General features: G+C 39.3%; 1 long non-coding RNA gene across 1 annotated transcript; it reads right to left on the bottom strand.

The window, feature by feature from the left end:
• Positions 1 to 7,062: 7,062 nt before the first annotated feature.
• LOC141569240 (uncharacterized) lies at positions 7,063 to 13,029 on the bottom strand. Its single transcript, XR_012492735.1, has 3 exons — positions 12,596 to 13,029; positions 11,432 to 11,514; positions 7,063 to 7,529 (listed from the first exon to the last, which is right to left on the bottom strand). It is a non-coding gene; the product is annotated as an uncharacterized LOC141569240 (long non-coding RNA).
• Between the last annotated feature and the right edge of the window lie 1,277 nt (positions 13,030 to 14,306).

Genomic DNA, 14,306 nt, shown 5'->3' with positions numbered 1-14,306 from the left:
ATCTAGGTGTTGCTAAACAGGTACATACAGATGTAAACATTTATTGAACTGTATAAGATTTGTGTACTTCACCATATATGTTATTCTTCAATAAACAAGTAAATCAAAAAGCAAGTTAACATCAAATGTTTACAAGGTGCAAGGCATTTTGTCAGTACATAATATTATCTCACTTAGTCATCACAATAATTCTTTTTTTCTCAGTTCTATTGAGATACAATTAACATATAATATTGTGTAAGTTTAAGGTATATGAAGTGATGATTTTATAGTAAGACTAGTTAACACATTTATCATCTCACTTTGCATGTGTGTATGTGTGTACTGAGAACTTTTAAGATCTACTTTCAGCAACTTTCAAGTATACAATACAGTATTGTTAACTATCACCACCATGCTGTGCATCAGATCTCCAGAGATGATTCATCTTATAGCTGGAGGTTTACACCCTTTGACCACCTTCACCTATTTCTCCCCATCTCTCCTCGCCTCCCTGCCCCTGGCAGCCACCAATCTGTTCTCTGTTCCTATGAATCCATGTTGTTTGTTTGTTTGTTTGTTTGTTTTTATTCCACATATAAGTGAGATCATACAGCACGTATCTTTCTCTGTTGGATTTATTTCACTTGGCATAATGCTCTCAAAGTTCATTCACATTGTTGCAAATGGCAAAACTTCCTTCTTTTTATGGCTGAGTAATAGTCCTGTATACATACAGAGGGTACCGAAAAAATGTATACACATTTTAAGAAAGGAAAAAACTGTATTAAAATTATGCTGATGGTAACCACTTTGAGCACCTCTTGCAATTGCGGAAGTCAAATGTGACTTGTATTCATCTTCTGTTATTGGTATATATTGAGTATGACAATTTTAGTACAGTTTTTTCCTTTCTTAAAATATGTGTACACTTTTTTGGCACCCTTTGTACACACACACACACACACACACACACACACACACATTTTCTTTACCATTCATCCATCAACACACATTTAGGTGGTTTCCATGTCTTGGACATTGTAAATCACACTGCAATGCACATGGGAGTACAGATATAGTGATTTCATTTGTATCTTGGAATAGAAGTGGATATATCCTCAAAAGCACAATTGCTGAATCATATGGTAGTTCATTTTAAATTTTTTGAAAAAGCTTTATACTGCTTTCCATAGTGGCTGTATCAACTTGTAATACCGCCAGCAGTGCATAAGGGCTCCCTTTTCTCCGCATCCTTTTCAACACTTGCTTGTTGACTTATTGATGATCACCATTCTGACAGGCGTGAGGTGATGTTTCATTGTGGTTCTGATTTGCATTTCACTGATGATTAGAGTCATCACAATGATTCTAAGAGGGATGTCCAATTGCTAACCCCAGTTTACAGGTCAGGAAACTGTGGCTTAAAGTGCTAAGTAACTTGCCCAGGTGCATATAATGTGCATGTGGCAAAGGAAGAATCTAGGTCAGTGTAGGTATAAAGCCAGAGCTCCAGGCCGTTATTTGTTCCCCCACTTTTACAAGGCCCAGTAGGAGCGATGCATTCTGTCTTATGGGGAAGTAGATTGACAAACACTTCAAAGAAAAGGATGATAGATTTTGAACCAAGCAAGCCAACCAAAATGTTGTCTGTTTCCTTGCTTCCTACTAGAACGATGGAAACTTGGATTTGGAAGGAGGTATAGAGATCATCTAGACTCATCCAATCATTTATTTTATTTGTGAAGGAAATAAAGCTGAGTGGCAATGACACTCACCTAATGCTAAGGTCAACTGGAAAATAGCTGACCTTAACCAGAGAGGTTAAATAACTGCCCATGGCCATGCAGAAGTAAGTCGTGAGGCCAGTATTTGAATCTGGGCAGTGCACTACAGAGTCTGTTCTCTTAACAACTGCGCTATACAGGGTCCTGACTCCACGCCCTGTGCTCCATCCACTGCCCCAGCCTGTCTCCCTAAAATACACTGAAAAGTCAGTACATTAGGAGAGATTGGAGTGGTCACAGTGAACTGGAGATGGGGAGGCAGACAGGGGGACTGGCAAGCCTGCCACGTCAAATCAGGCCAAATCCGAATGCAAATAAATTGGGCAGATAATTCGAATTACTAGCCAATCAAAGTCAACTTTGAGCAGAAAAAAGCATTGGGAAGCCACCTAATTTCAACCAAGGGATCATTTCAAGACTTGAATTTAGACACAAAGGAAGAAAAGCCCAATTTCAGCAAAGTTCAATTAAGGCATAAAAAATCCAATTTGGATCTAATTGGTAGGCCTGTCTTCACATGGGGGGGTAAAATGCTAATCGGGCAAAGTGCCACAGCCCAGAGTCAACAGCTTATCCTAGCCTTCCTCTCTCTGTTTACTCTTTCCATCTGCCCCTCCCTCTTCCCCAACAGAACTTCTTACTAGTTTTTCCTGTGACCTGTGCAATCCTTGTCCATTTGTCAGTGTTGCATTTCGTTTATCACTGGTCTAATATATTGATGGTTTTTGTCTTGGTATAGTTGGCCGTGTTGACTCTTTCTGCATTGTCTAGGCTGCCAAATCCAGTTACCATTTCTCAGTGTTTGTCTTATTCCGGCAGCAATTGACACAGGAGAGCACTTGCTCCTGGAAATGACCCTCTGCTGCGTGTCCTCCTACTCTGCTGGCTACTTCTCAGCCTTCCTTCCCGGGTCATCATGTGCATACAACTTCTGAGCATTAGAGTGCCCCTGGCTCAGACCTTGGACCTTTTTCCTTCTTTATCTCTTCTCCTTCCCTGAGTGATATAATCCAGTCCCCATGTTCTAAAGCTACTGATACACTGATAATCCCCAAACTCATATCTCCATCCCAGCCGCTAGTTTAAACCTGCAACTTGGATTCAGAACAGCCTACTTGACGTCTCCATCTGAGGGTCTAACAGGGATGTCAGTCCTGACGTGTCCAAACCGAACTCTTGATTCCTTTCCCCTCCCCAACCTGCTCTCCCCCATCTCAGTAGAAGACTGTATTTGCCCAGTTACTCAGTCCAAAACATTGGGGTCATTTTGGATTTCCCTTTCCCACATATCCTATAGCCTAGCCATCAGCAAACATTATTAGTTCTTTCTTTTTAAAAATTCTGAATCCTTCTAATTCTATCCACCTTGACTACGGTCACCTATTCTAAGCCGCCATCACTTCTTGCTCCTTGCAATCTATATAACCATGGAGATAATTTAAACACAAATCTTACCATATATTTCCCTTATCTGAATGTTCCCCTAGCTTCCCATCACATTGAAGGTAAAATCCAGAGTCTTTACCATGGTCCATGATATCTCTCCAGGGTCCTGTCTTGTTATTTCTGTGCTTGATCCTTGTACTCCAAGCACATTGGCTTCCTACTGTTCTTCAAAGGTGCCATTGTCATTCCTTGTCAGGGCCTTGTACTTTCTGTTCTCTCTCCTAGACCACTCTTCCCCAGCTAGTTCCCCAGCTTGCTCCTTGTCTGAACATCCATGTCTCCGTTTGTCATTTCCTCAGGGAGACCTCTCCTGACACCTTGTTAATAACATTTCTGTCACTCTGTAACCCCTTACCACAATGTATGTTCTTTACCTAACATTGTAGTATGTATCTATTTGCCTAAGTTGATTAATTTCCATCTCCCCCACTAAAATATCTGTTTTCTGAGAGCAGGGAATGTGCCTTTTTTGTTCATCCCACATCTCTAGTGCCTAGAACAGTGCCTGACAGAATAGAAACATATTAGATATTTTTTTGAAATAATGAATGAGTGATTTAAAGATTTCGGGGTGGATGGCTGGGATATAAAAGGTAAGCTCTTAGAAGCAACCTCCCGCCACTCCCCCAACCACAAATTCAGGTAATTGTAGCTGCACTTTCTCCCACCGTGGACATGCCCACCTGCCCTAGCTGAAGTCAGCTCTCCAGAAGCAGCAACTGCCACCACCCCATCTCAGCTTTCTGACCTGCCTCTCCCCAGAAAGTGGACAGGCAGGACAAGGGCAGAAAAATGCTGTTTTTGTTTTACAGAAACTGCTGTGACACACAAATGCTACATGTTTTTAAAATAAGAGTTACCTGTTGGAATTCTCTGTCTCCTGCCCCCTTCTTGAATTTTCCTTCTTCTATCCATTACAGCCTGTGACCCCCAAATTCCCTACTCCCTCCCAGCAGAACGTGTTAGCCAGGTGGCCCATTGGTTAGCTGCAGTGGAGAGCATTTCCTGGAGGTGAAATGTAGGCCGGCTGCAAGGTCCCTTTGAGGGTCCTGTGCTTGCTGGGAGCTAAAACACCCAAGGCAATGCGTTTGCCACACTAGGCCTGTATAGGCCTTCTGATTCCGTTCCTGTCCTCTGAAGCCCTTATTTAAACTTGGTGATGCCATGTGGCCAAAGGAAATGAAATTAAAAACAATGGCAAAACATCCAAATCTCTTAGGTCAAAGGCCATGTCCTGCAATTGCCTGTCTACCTCTTTCACCCCTTCTCTCGTTCTCTTTCTAAAACGTTGTGAAATATCATCTCTTTTGCTGAACGCTTCGAATACAGCAATCATTCTGAACCAGGGTTCATATCATTAGTTGCTCTTCACTAGCAATGTGATCCCTCTCCGACTCAGTTTCTTCATCTGTAAAATGGGGATAGTAATATTATCTCTCTCATAGAGTTATTGTGAGATTGTAAATTGGTACATGTAAAGCACTTACATAAATGACTAGATCAAAGTGAAGCCTTAATAAATGTTGTCTATTATTGTTATTATTGGGAAGGTTGACAACTCCAATTTAAGTAGGAATTTACCATGAGACTCCGTTTGCCCCATGATATATCTCCTCCTTTTACTGTCCATAACTGCGTATATTTTAGTACATTGCCTAATGTAACTCTTTTCACTGCTGGTTCTCTTGTCTGGTGGCCAATGTCTTACTTAGGGAGAAACTCCCAGCTGGGCAGGTATCAGACCTGGTTAACTCTCTGAGCCTTACACTTCTCTGCCAAACTTAGTCAATCCCATGAGTCTTGTACCACTAAGAGGATTAAACAAAATAGCATCATAAAATAAATGGTAGATAATACTGTGGCTCTTCTGCTTTATTATCTTTCTGTGGAACCTGATTAGTATTAGGTTTACTATAAGAAATCATCCCTTTTTTTGTCAGATGGGTGCTGGACGTGCCGGGTGTTATCACTGCATACGTTTTATGTATGCCTGGCCGCTACGCAGTACACCTGAAACTAATATAAAATAGTATGGAATGTCAACTATAACTTTAAATATATATATAGTCACAGAATATAACTGTCCTTGACACCCACGCAGTGGCTAGGCTTCTGCCTCCTGATGAGAAATACCCCTATTCTGCCTTTTATCTGCTTGAGCCCCTGAATATGGCTTACTCCTACTTTCTCCATCACTGTGTTCTGTCTGTCCAAGGAACACTCATGTTGGACGTTCCTGAAGAAAAGTACTTTAGTGAATCACTCCCCATAAGATGTGCTGTCCTGTTAATCATATGCCGTGTTCTTTGTACCAGACAGTGCTTGCTCCTTGTGACTTTCGCTCAGCCTTCCCCTCAGTCCCTTCCCCATTCCTAGAAGGCGTCTAGTGTCACACCAGTGCCCACCCGCCTGACCTTCACTGCTGTCTTAAGCAGATCATACCTAACTCTGCTCAGGCATCCGATGCTATGGGGAGAATCCTGGGATGCACAGAGCACCAGCCCCGGTTCTTGTATGCAAAAGTCTTGCAATCTCATTACAGACAGATTATAGAAAAGGAAGTGTGAAGCAGTGCATACTGAGTGGTGATTGAGTGACGCGGACATTTATTATGCAGTAAAGGCCTAACACTGGGAAAAGAATGAAGAATTGTGATCAGGACACAGGCTAAACAGTTCCTGCTTATCACCTGCAGCAAGCCCAGTATCTCAGTATTAAAGGAGCCCATTCGGGGCACAAAGGGCTCACCTAAGAGGGTCAGAGTAACAAAGCAGCTGTGTGGGTGTCCCTTCACCTTCAGCCCACTCCATGTAGAGGCAGTAGTTGAATTTCATTTCTGTGCCTACTACACGTGATCCTAAGCCTTTCATCCACAAATCAGCAGTCCAGTGACCATGATTTAAGTTCTCCCCAGTGCCTAGGCTGGCTGGGCCACAATAAATTGCAGTGTGAAAACCTCAGTTTGTTTGTTTGTTTGTTTGTTTGGACCCTATTTTTAGGAGATTTTTTTTCAGCCTCTTTCTTATTAGCTGAACAAGACTCACTTATCTGTAGCCATTAAATCTATCCACAGACAGGTATCAGGCATGACCAGGAAATCAATATGAGCCAGTGAAATAAGATATTTCCTCCCTCCTTTGCTTGTCTAAGTGGAGAAAGCTTCCAGTGGTGATCAGAGAGCAGCCGGCTGCTCAATGCCCTTTTTTCTCTCCATGCATGGCAAACACAAACAGTATTTTCTGCCAAGAAGAAGATCCAAGGCTAAATTCAAAGAGTTGAATCGTATCATGAGGTCAGTCTAGAATCTCCTTCGCATCTTGGAAGCTGTTACAGAATCTGTTCTGGAAAAGGGTAGGGAGAAGAGATGAGAGATTTGTTGGGTGGAAATTATGAAATGATCAGACCCTGTATTTAACTACATAACTACTAACCATCTGCACTTACCTCTAAAAATTCTCATAAACCTTTATTTTTAAACCCAATTCTAAAATCGTGTCTGTATACATCAGGACTTCTTTACTATGTCCAGCTTTTATTCATCTAAGATAATTTACTACTGATGATAGTCTTTTATCCTTAGCTTTTGTTGTTCAATAAGATTTTGGAACTTAGCAGCTTTGAAACTAAAGAGCAGGCTCCATTCACCATCCCTGGTAGAGTAGACACTGGATAAATTTGAGGAGGAAAGCAATGGGCAAAGCACTCATCTCACCCAGCTTGGGCTGCCTAACAAAACACCATAGACTGCGAGGCTTAAACAACAGACATTTATTTTCTTCCAATTCTGGAGGCTACAAGTTCGAGATCAAGATGCCATCATGGTTGGTTTTTGGTGAGAGCTCTTGTCTTGGGTTGCAGAGGGCCACCTTCTCACTGTGTGCTCACAGACCTCTTCTCGGTGCATGCAGAAGAAGAGAGAGAGTAAGCATGTTGTGGTCTAGTGTCTCTTCTTATAAGGACACTAATCTTATTATGAGGGGCCCACTGTTATGACCTCATCAAATCTGTTATCTCCCAAAGGCCCCATCTTCACATACCATCACATTAGGGGTTAGGGCTTCAACATTTCAATGGTGGAAGGAGGGGCAGGGGGTGGGGGGGGGGAGGCGGGTGCCCCAGGGAACATATTCAGTCTATAGCAGCATTGTACTATAGACAGTCTCTATGTCTACATGAACCATCCTGATCAGGGACAGAAGGGTCCATTCAGGGCAGGACCACATATTTCTGTGACAGTGTCTCCTGTGTTTTCTGTAGGCAGCTGTAGTTGGTATGATGTGGAATAGTTTCTGTGTGGTGGTATGATCCACACTGGACCTGCAATTAAAAGACAAAGTTTCAATCACCTCACACCCATTTGGGTGGCTACTATCAAAAACATGAAAAATAATAAGTATTGATGAGGATGTGGAGAAACTGGAACCCTCATACAATGATGGTGGGATTGTTAAATAGTGCAACCGCTATGAAAAACAATATGGCCAATTCTCAAAAAGTTAAAAGTAGAACTATCACATGATTCAGCAATTCCACTTCTGTATATATATATCCAAAATAATTGAAAGCAGGGTCTCCAAGAGATATTTGTACACCCATGTTCATAGTAGCACTATTCACAATAGCTAAGAGGTGAAAGAAACTCAAATGTCCACTGACAGATGAATGGATAAACAAAATGTTTGTTTGTTTATATACAAACAATGAAATATTCAGCCTTAAAAAAGACGAAAATCTTGTCACATGCTATAACACAGATAAACCTTGAGGGCGTTATGCTAAATACAATAAGCCAGTCGTAGAAAGCAAATACTTATGATTTCACTTTTAGAAGATAACTAAAGTAGTCAAATTCATAGAAACAGAAAGTAGAATGGTGGTTTTCACCGGCTGAGGGGAGGAGAAAATGGGGAGTTGTTGCTTAATGATTACAGTTTCAATTTTGCAAGATGGAAAGTCTGGAGCTCAGTTGCACAACAAAGTAAATAAACTTAGCACTGAACTGTACACTTAGAGTGATTAAGATAATAAATTTTATGTTATGTGTTTGTTTTTTATTTACCACGTTTCTTTAAAAACAACAACAACCCAGGTTTCGAGTCTAATCTCAAGCGGGCGCTAACGATGACAGTCGTTTAAACTTTCTACACTTCAGTTTCTTCATCTGCAAAACAGGGGATAATAATATCTATCTCGCAGAGTTATAGTGAGAATCTAAATAAGTATATGGGAGCATCAGGGGCAATTCAGTGCAATATGGAAGTAGCGTGCTAGTATTGTTGTTGCAACAAATCTATCTGTCACAATTCCAATAATTGTAAATGCATTCGTTACCTAGAAGTGTTTTGATTCTGGCTTCTACAAGGACCCTTGTTCATTGTAGGAACAGGAACTGCCTGCCATACCAATTCCCAGTTTTGGAGGACTGTGTAATTTTGAATGAATTTCGAGATTGAGGATATTTCATCTAGGCATCAGAAAACTGAACAAATTACTTGGTCTAAAAGCATTCAACACAAATTTGTAAATGGTAACCTGGGTTCCTGAATGATTTCTGTTATTAGAGAATGGACATGAAGACTGACCCTGTGATTTATTCCCAGCTGATACTCAGAAAAGGGTAAACTAGTATAATCCATTTGTGGGCTCTGAAATACTTACTGCTCATTTGCGTTGGTGTTTTATCACGGAGATTTATGAAGAGACATCAGAAAATAGCATACGTTCATACTAGCCTGCCTGTCCATCTTCAGAAAGCTCTGTTGCCAATCCCTGGGTTTTGGGTAAAAGACAGGGACTGAACATAAGCTCCCTTCTACCTACCCAGAATAGAAAACCAAGGTCCTTTTTCCTTGGTTCTCCTACTAAAGAACAGTCAAAACCAGAACCAAGTTCTCCTTTGGACATTTTCAAAAGAAGCTAGGAAAATGCTTTTAGACAGACGCACTGTACTCTTTCATTCATACTGTTCCTAGAAAGAAATTTACACAAAACCAGCTCATGGCCTATTCAGACCGCTGCCCACTGTGGGTCTGTGAGGAGGAATATCATCAATACCTGGGTGGGTTCCAGTGTGTTAGAGACAAAGGGATAACATATCTCCAGTGCAGTTAACTCTCACTGATCTTCACAACTTAAGGGAGAAATGAGCTCTGATGGGGTTAACCCCAACAAGTGTGTAATATTTTTTTAAGGTTGAATTTGACTTTTGAATGTTGCTGCTTCTTTCAGAAAGTTGATTTGGTGGATATAACTTGAGGGAAATTTTCTTTTTGTATAGGACTATACATCTTGGTATCTGGGAGGCCCAACTAAAAGGATTTTTGCTGTTTCTCTAAGAAAGCCTTGAGTTATGATTCCAATTCGTATTATGTCGGGAATCTTAAGGTAGACAGGCAAATGAGATACCCTGTGAAAATATGGTTACAAATACATCTAAACCACATACCTAGACCTCGTTAGGACATAAGTTCAGTGAAGGAGGAGTTTTTATTTGTGGTAGCTTTGGTAGCTAGTCTCCAAACATGGACCCCAATGAACCACACTTCCCAATAGCTTGGATAGTCCCCTCCTACATGGAATATGGTTTGGCCCTGTTGCTCATTATAACCAATAGAATGGCACAGGAGTGATGCTATGCTAGCTTTTGGCCTAAGCCTTAGGTATACCTGGCAGCTTCTGCTTTTGGAAGCCCCGAGTTGCCATTTGAGAAGTCTGTGTACTCTGCTGGAGAGACCTCATGGAGAGGTCAAGAGGAGAGAGAAAGGCCCTGAGAATACATAGAGAATGACAGACTTAGCCTTCCCAGTGTCCTAGCTGAGTCATTTTCCAGCTATGTTGCCAAAGCAGATATATGAATGAAGCTGTGTTGGATATTCCAGGCCCATCTGTCCTCTGACTCAGAGGGAGTCCACACAAGAGGCCCCAAGTGAGAGAGATGAGCCCTAATCAACTTACAGAATAATAATAAAAAAATTTGAAAATTGCTGTTTTTAGATTACAGATGGTATGTTGCACAGCAATTGATATCTAAAATAATTGCTGAAATTAAAATAAAAGAATCTGAATGGCTTCAGACTTTTTAAACAACAACCTTGGAAGTTAAAAGACAGAGAAGCGATAGCTTCAAAAGCCAGGGTGGAAGTTGGGCGTGCATTATTTCAATCTACAGTTTTACACTGAGTAAAATTAGCCATCAAACATAAGATTGGATTACAGAGATTTCATGCAAGGGCTCAAAAAATTTACATCCTATGTAACCTTTCTCAGAGAGCTATAGTCAGATGTGAACCAATAGAATGAAGGATTAAACCACAAGTTCTCAACCATGGGCAGTTTTGCCCTCCAGGGACATTTAGCAATATCTGGAGACATTGGGGTTGTCACAAGTGGAAGGTGGTGCTACTGGCATCTAGTGAGTTGAGGCCAGGGTTGTTACTAAACATCCTATAATGCGCAGGACAGCCCTCCACAACAAACAATTAACTGGCTTAAAATGTCAATAGCTCAAAGGCTGAAAAACTCTGATTTAAAACAAGAAGGAAGATATTATATCATGGAATAAGATTTCTAACACAATAGATTTGCAAAGGGAAGTCCAGGACAGTATTGTAGGCTTATAGAGCAGCCAGTACAAATTGGAAAGGGACAATAAAGGATTCCAGTTAGGAATATACCCAGGAAAAAGAAAAGAAAAAAAAAAAAAGGTTGGAACTGGAATAAAACCTGATTGAGATTATATGGAAACAGTATTGGGAGGGGAACTTACAGTTCTTTTGAAGAGTGGAAAGATGTAGTGATAGGATCATGCAAAAGTAAACAAATTTAAAATGAGGCAATTAACCTCAGAAGAAATAAAAAATTGTACAAGAAAGGAAAGACAATTATCATTTTCTCTTGGTTCAGCAAAAGGGTCTTATATAGTAGTAATAATGTAATCAGAAAATAATTATAATAGCAAACATGTATATGGCTTATTACAGCTCTGTTCTAAGTGCTTTACCTGCATTTACTCATTTAACCCTCACAAAATTTTGCATGGTAGCTACTATTATTATCTCCAGCAGAGACACAGGGTAATTAAGCAATTTGCCTGAGATTGCATAGCAACAAATAGTAGAAGCTGGATTTGAACTCAGGAATTCTGGCTCCAGAATTTCAGCATTTTTCTACTATCCTAGGTTTTTACTAATCTAAAAACAAACAAAAGATGTAATATTTACCTGAAATGCACTGGCAAGGCCAGACAACCAGCAACTGTTCTGCTGTTCTCTAGCTGTTACTAAATGAAATGTCACTCTTGGAACTAGAGTGGGAGGACAGAGAAAGGGAAATCAGAGTGTGAATGTGCTAAACCCTCCTCCACTCTAATAGGAAATACAATATATATATATATATATATATATATATATATATATATATATATATATATATATATATATAGCCAAAAAATGTATACACATTTTAAGAAAGGAAAATACTATATTAAAATTGTAATAATATATACTGATAACAAAAGATGAATACAAGTCACGTCTGACTTCTGAAATTACAAGAGGTGCTCAAAGTGGTTACCATCAGCATAATTTTAATACAGAGTTTTTTCCTTTCTTAAAATGTGTATACATTTTTTGGCACCCTCTGTGTGTGTGTGGATATATACATATGATTGAGAAATAAAAATGTAGCAGCATAACATATTGTTTTAATATATGGAGAAAAATATCAGAAGGAACAGCTAAGAGATTAAAGGATGGGACTTAGGAGTGGAGAGGGATAAAGCAGGGATAAATTTTATTATTATAAGTCTTGCAGTACTATTTGGCTTTCAAATTATGTGTATTTATTGTTTTGACAAAAAATAAAATGTAATTTAAAAGTTTAGTAAACTCTCATTAATTTAGGATTGTTGAGACTTGCCCTGCGTGGAAACAGCAGCATAATACAATGATTTTTAAAGTGGCTTTCTAGGCTAAGGACCATGATAAAAGGAATATTTAGTGTCAGGAAACGGCCCAAGTTGACTTTTTACATGTAAGACGGGACGATCATTCAGAGTTGAGACACTTGTCTTGAGCCACCTAAGACTCTAATTGATCCACTTGCGTCTGGAAGCATCTATACTTCCTCTATGTGTGGCCTTTCTGTGACAGAGCACATAATATCAAGAGGAATTCCTTTCTAGAGAGAAACATGGAGTTTCTTAGGTGGGAAGATAGGAGGAATAGGAAGATTGATAACTCCATCCCTGGGTACAAAAGATGAAGGTAAGTGATACCAAAGGAAGGAATATTGTGTGAAAAATTTAGGCCTAACTCCACTGACATTTCAGGTGAAGACTAAGTACAAACATTAGAAGGCTTTTTTGAGATTTTTTTGAAACTTACCCAACTACTGACATCTTTAAATCCTTTTTTTCTTGCTTTTCAATGACCTCAGACAACTCTTCAGCACCACTTAATATCCTCTCAGCTTTACCATCTCGGAGGCCTGGGACTGTTTGTTCCAGTCCTACTCATTGCAACAACCAACTCTAAACTCACTGACCAAAACTTGGTGCAGGCACAGTTCAGCAGTGCCTTGCCTCATGCCTGAGCTGGTACCGCTTAGCCCATGTCCAGGAGATTCCCTGTTGACAATGAGGTGAGAAGCTGTTAGAAAAGGTGGGCACTTACACATAATCTGCTCAGAAGCATGGGGGAAATTAATGCTGTGTGACAAACTCTGACCAATGGAAAATGAACACCAGTGGATAAATTCTTCTCTCTTCCTCCCCCAAAGAAAATACCCTGAAAAAAAAAATTATGTGTAACTTGGGAGGTCCTGTGAAATCAAGCGTCTCGTGTTGCTTCGTGTCAAGTGGTGATCAACTCAGTAATGCACTCTTGTGTTGCTTCTACCTGCTCCTCTTACTTCCTTTCCCCTCATTCCCACTTCCTGGGATTACACACCCTAACCAAGTAATAGCCCATACAGTTGGGTCTAAAATTCTGCTCTTTGGGGAACCCAAATTTCAAACTTCAAAAATGTTAAAGGCTTCAAATAATAATGATAATAATAACAACAACAACAACAATAATAATAATAATCTGAACAGTCCTATAACTATTAAAGGAATTGAATCCATCACTTGAAAGCTTCCAAAAATGAACTCTTCAGGCCCACATTGTTTCAGTGGAGAATGCTACCAGACATTTAAAAAAGAATTAGCATCAATTCTATGCAATCTCTTTCAAAAACTAGAAGGGAAAGAACTTCCCAACTAATTTTATGAGGCTGATATTACTCTAATACCAAAACCAGACAAATATAGTAAAGACAGAAACAAAAACACTAAAACCCATAAAACTCCAGGCTTATATTACTCATGAACTTAGATGCAAAAATATTTTTTAAAAATTCTAGCATGTCGAATCCAGCAATATATAAAAAGAATTATATACCACAACCAAGTGGAGTAAGGGCTGGAATTAACAGCTAGGATGATTCAACATTTAAAAAAATCAATCAATTGATACAGAAAAGCATTTAAAAAAACTCAACATCCATTCCAGGTAAAAATTCAGCAAATTAAGAACAGAGGGGAACTTACTCAAGTTAATAAAGAGCATCTATAAAAAATCAACAGTTAACTTCATAGTTAAAATAAACAATTAACTTTCATTTAACAATGAAACATTGAATTCCTTCCTCCTAAAATTAGAAACAAAGCAAGAATGTCAACTCTCACTACTCCTGTTCAACATAATAATGGAAGTTTTAGTCAGAACAATAAGGCAAGAAAAAGAAATAAATGGCATGTCAAATGGAAAAGAATAAATAAAACTATCTGAATGTGTAGATGACATGATTATCTATGAGTATGTACATGATTAACAATTGATTAACATTGACAACAATTGATTGCATTGCTATATACTAGCAATGAACATGTGGAAAACAAAAACTAAAAACACAATACCATTTACAATGACTCCTAAAAAATGAAATACCTAAGTATAAATCTTACTAAACACATATATATATGTATGCTGAAAAATACAAAATACTGATGAAAGAAATAAAAGAAGATCTAAATAAATGGAAAGACATAACATG

This window comes from Rhinolophus sinicus, linkage group LG16, assembly GCF_036562045.2.
Source record: "Rhinolophus sinicus isolate RSC01 linkage group LG16, ASM3656204v1, whole genome shotgun sequence".
Taxonomy (NCBI): Eukaryota; Metazoa; Chordata; class Mammalia; order Chiroptera; family Rhinolophidae; genus Rhinolophus; species Rhinolophus sinicus.
This window is presented reverse-complemented; position numbering and strand designations above follow the sequence as displayed.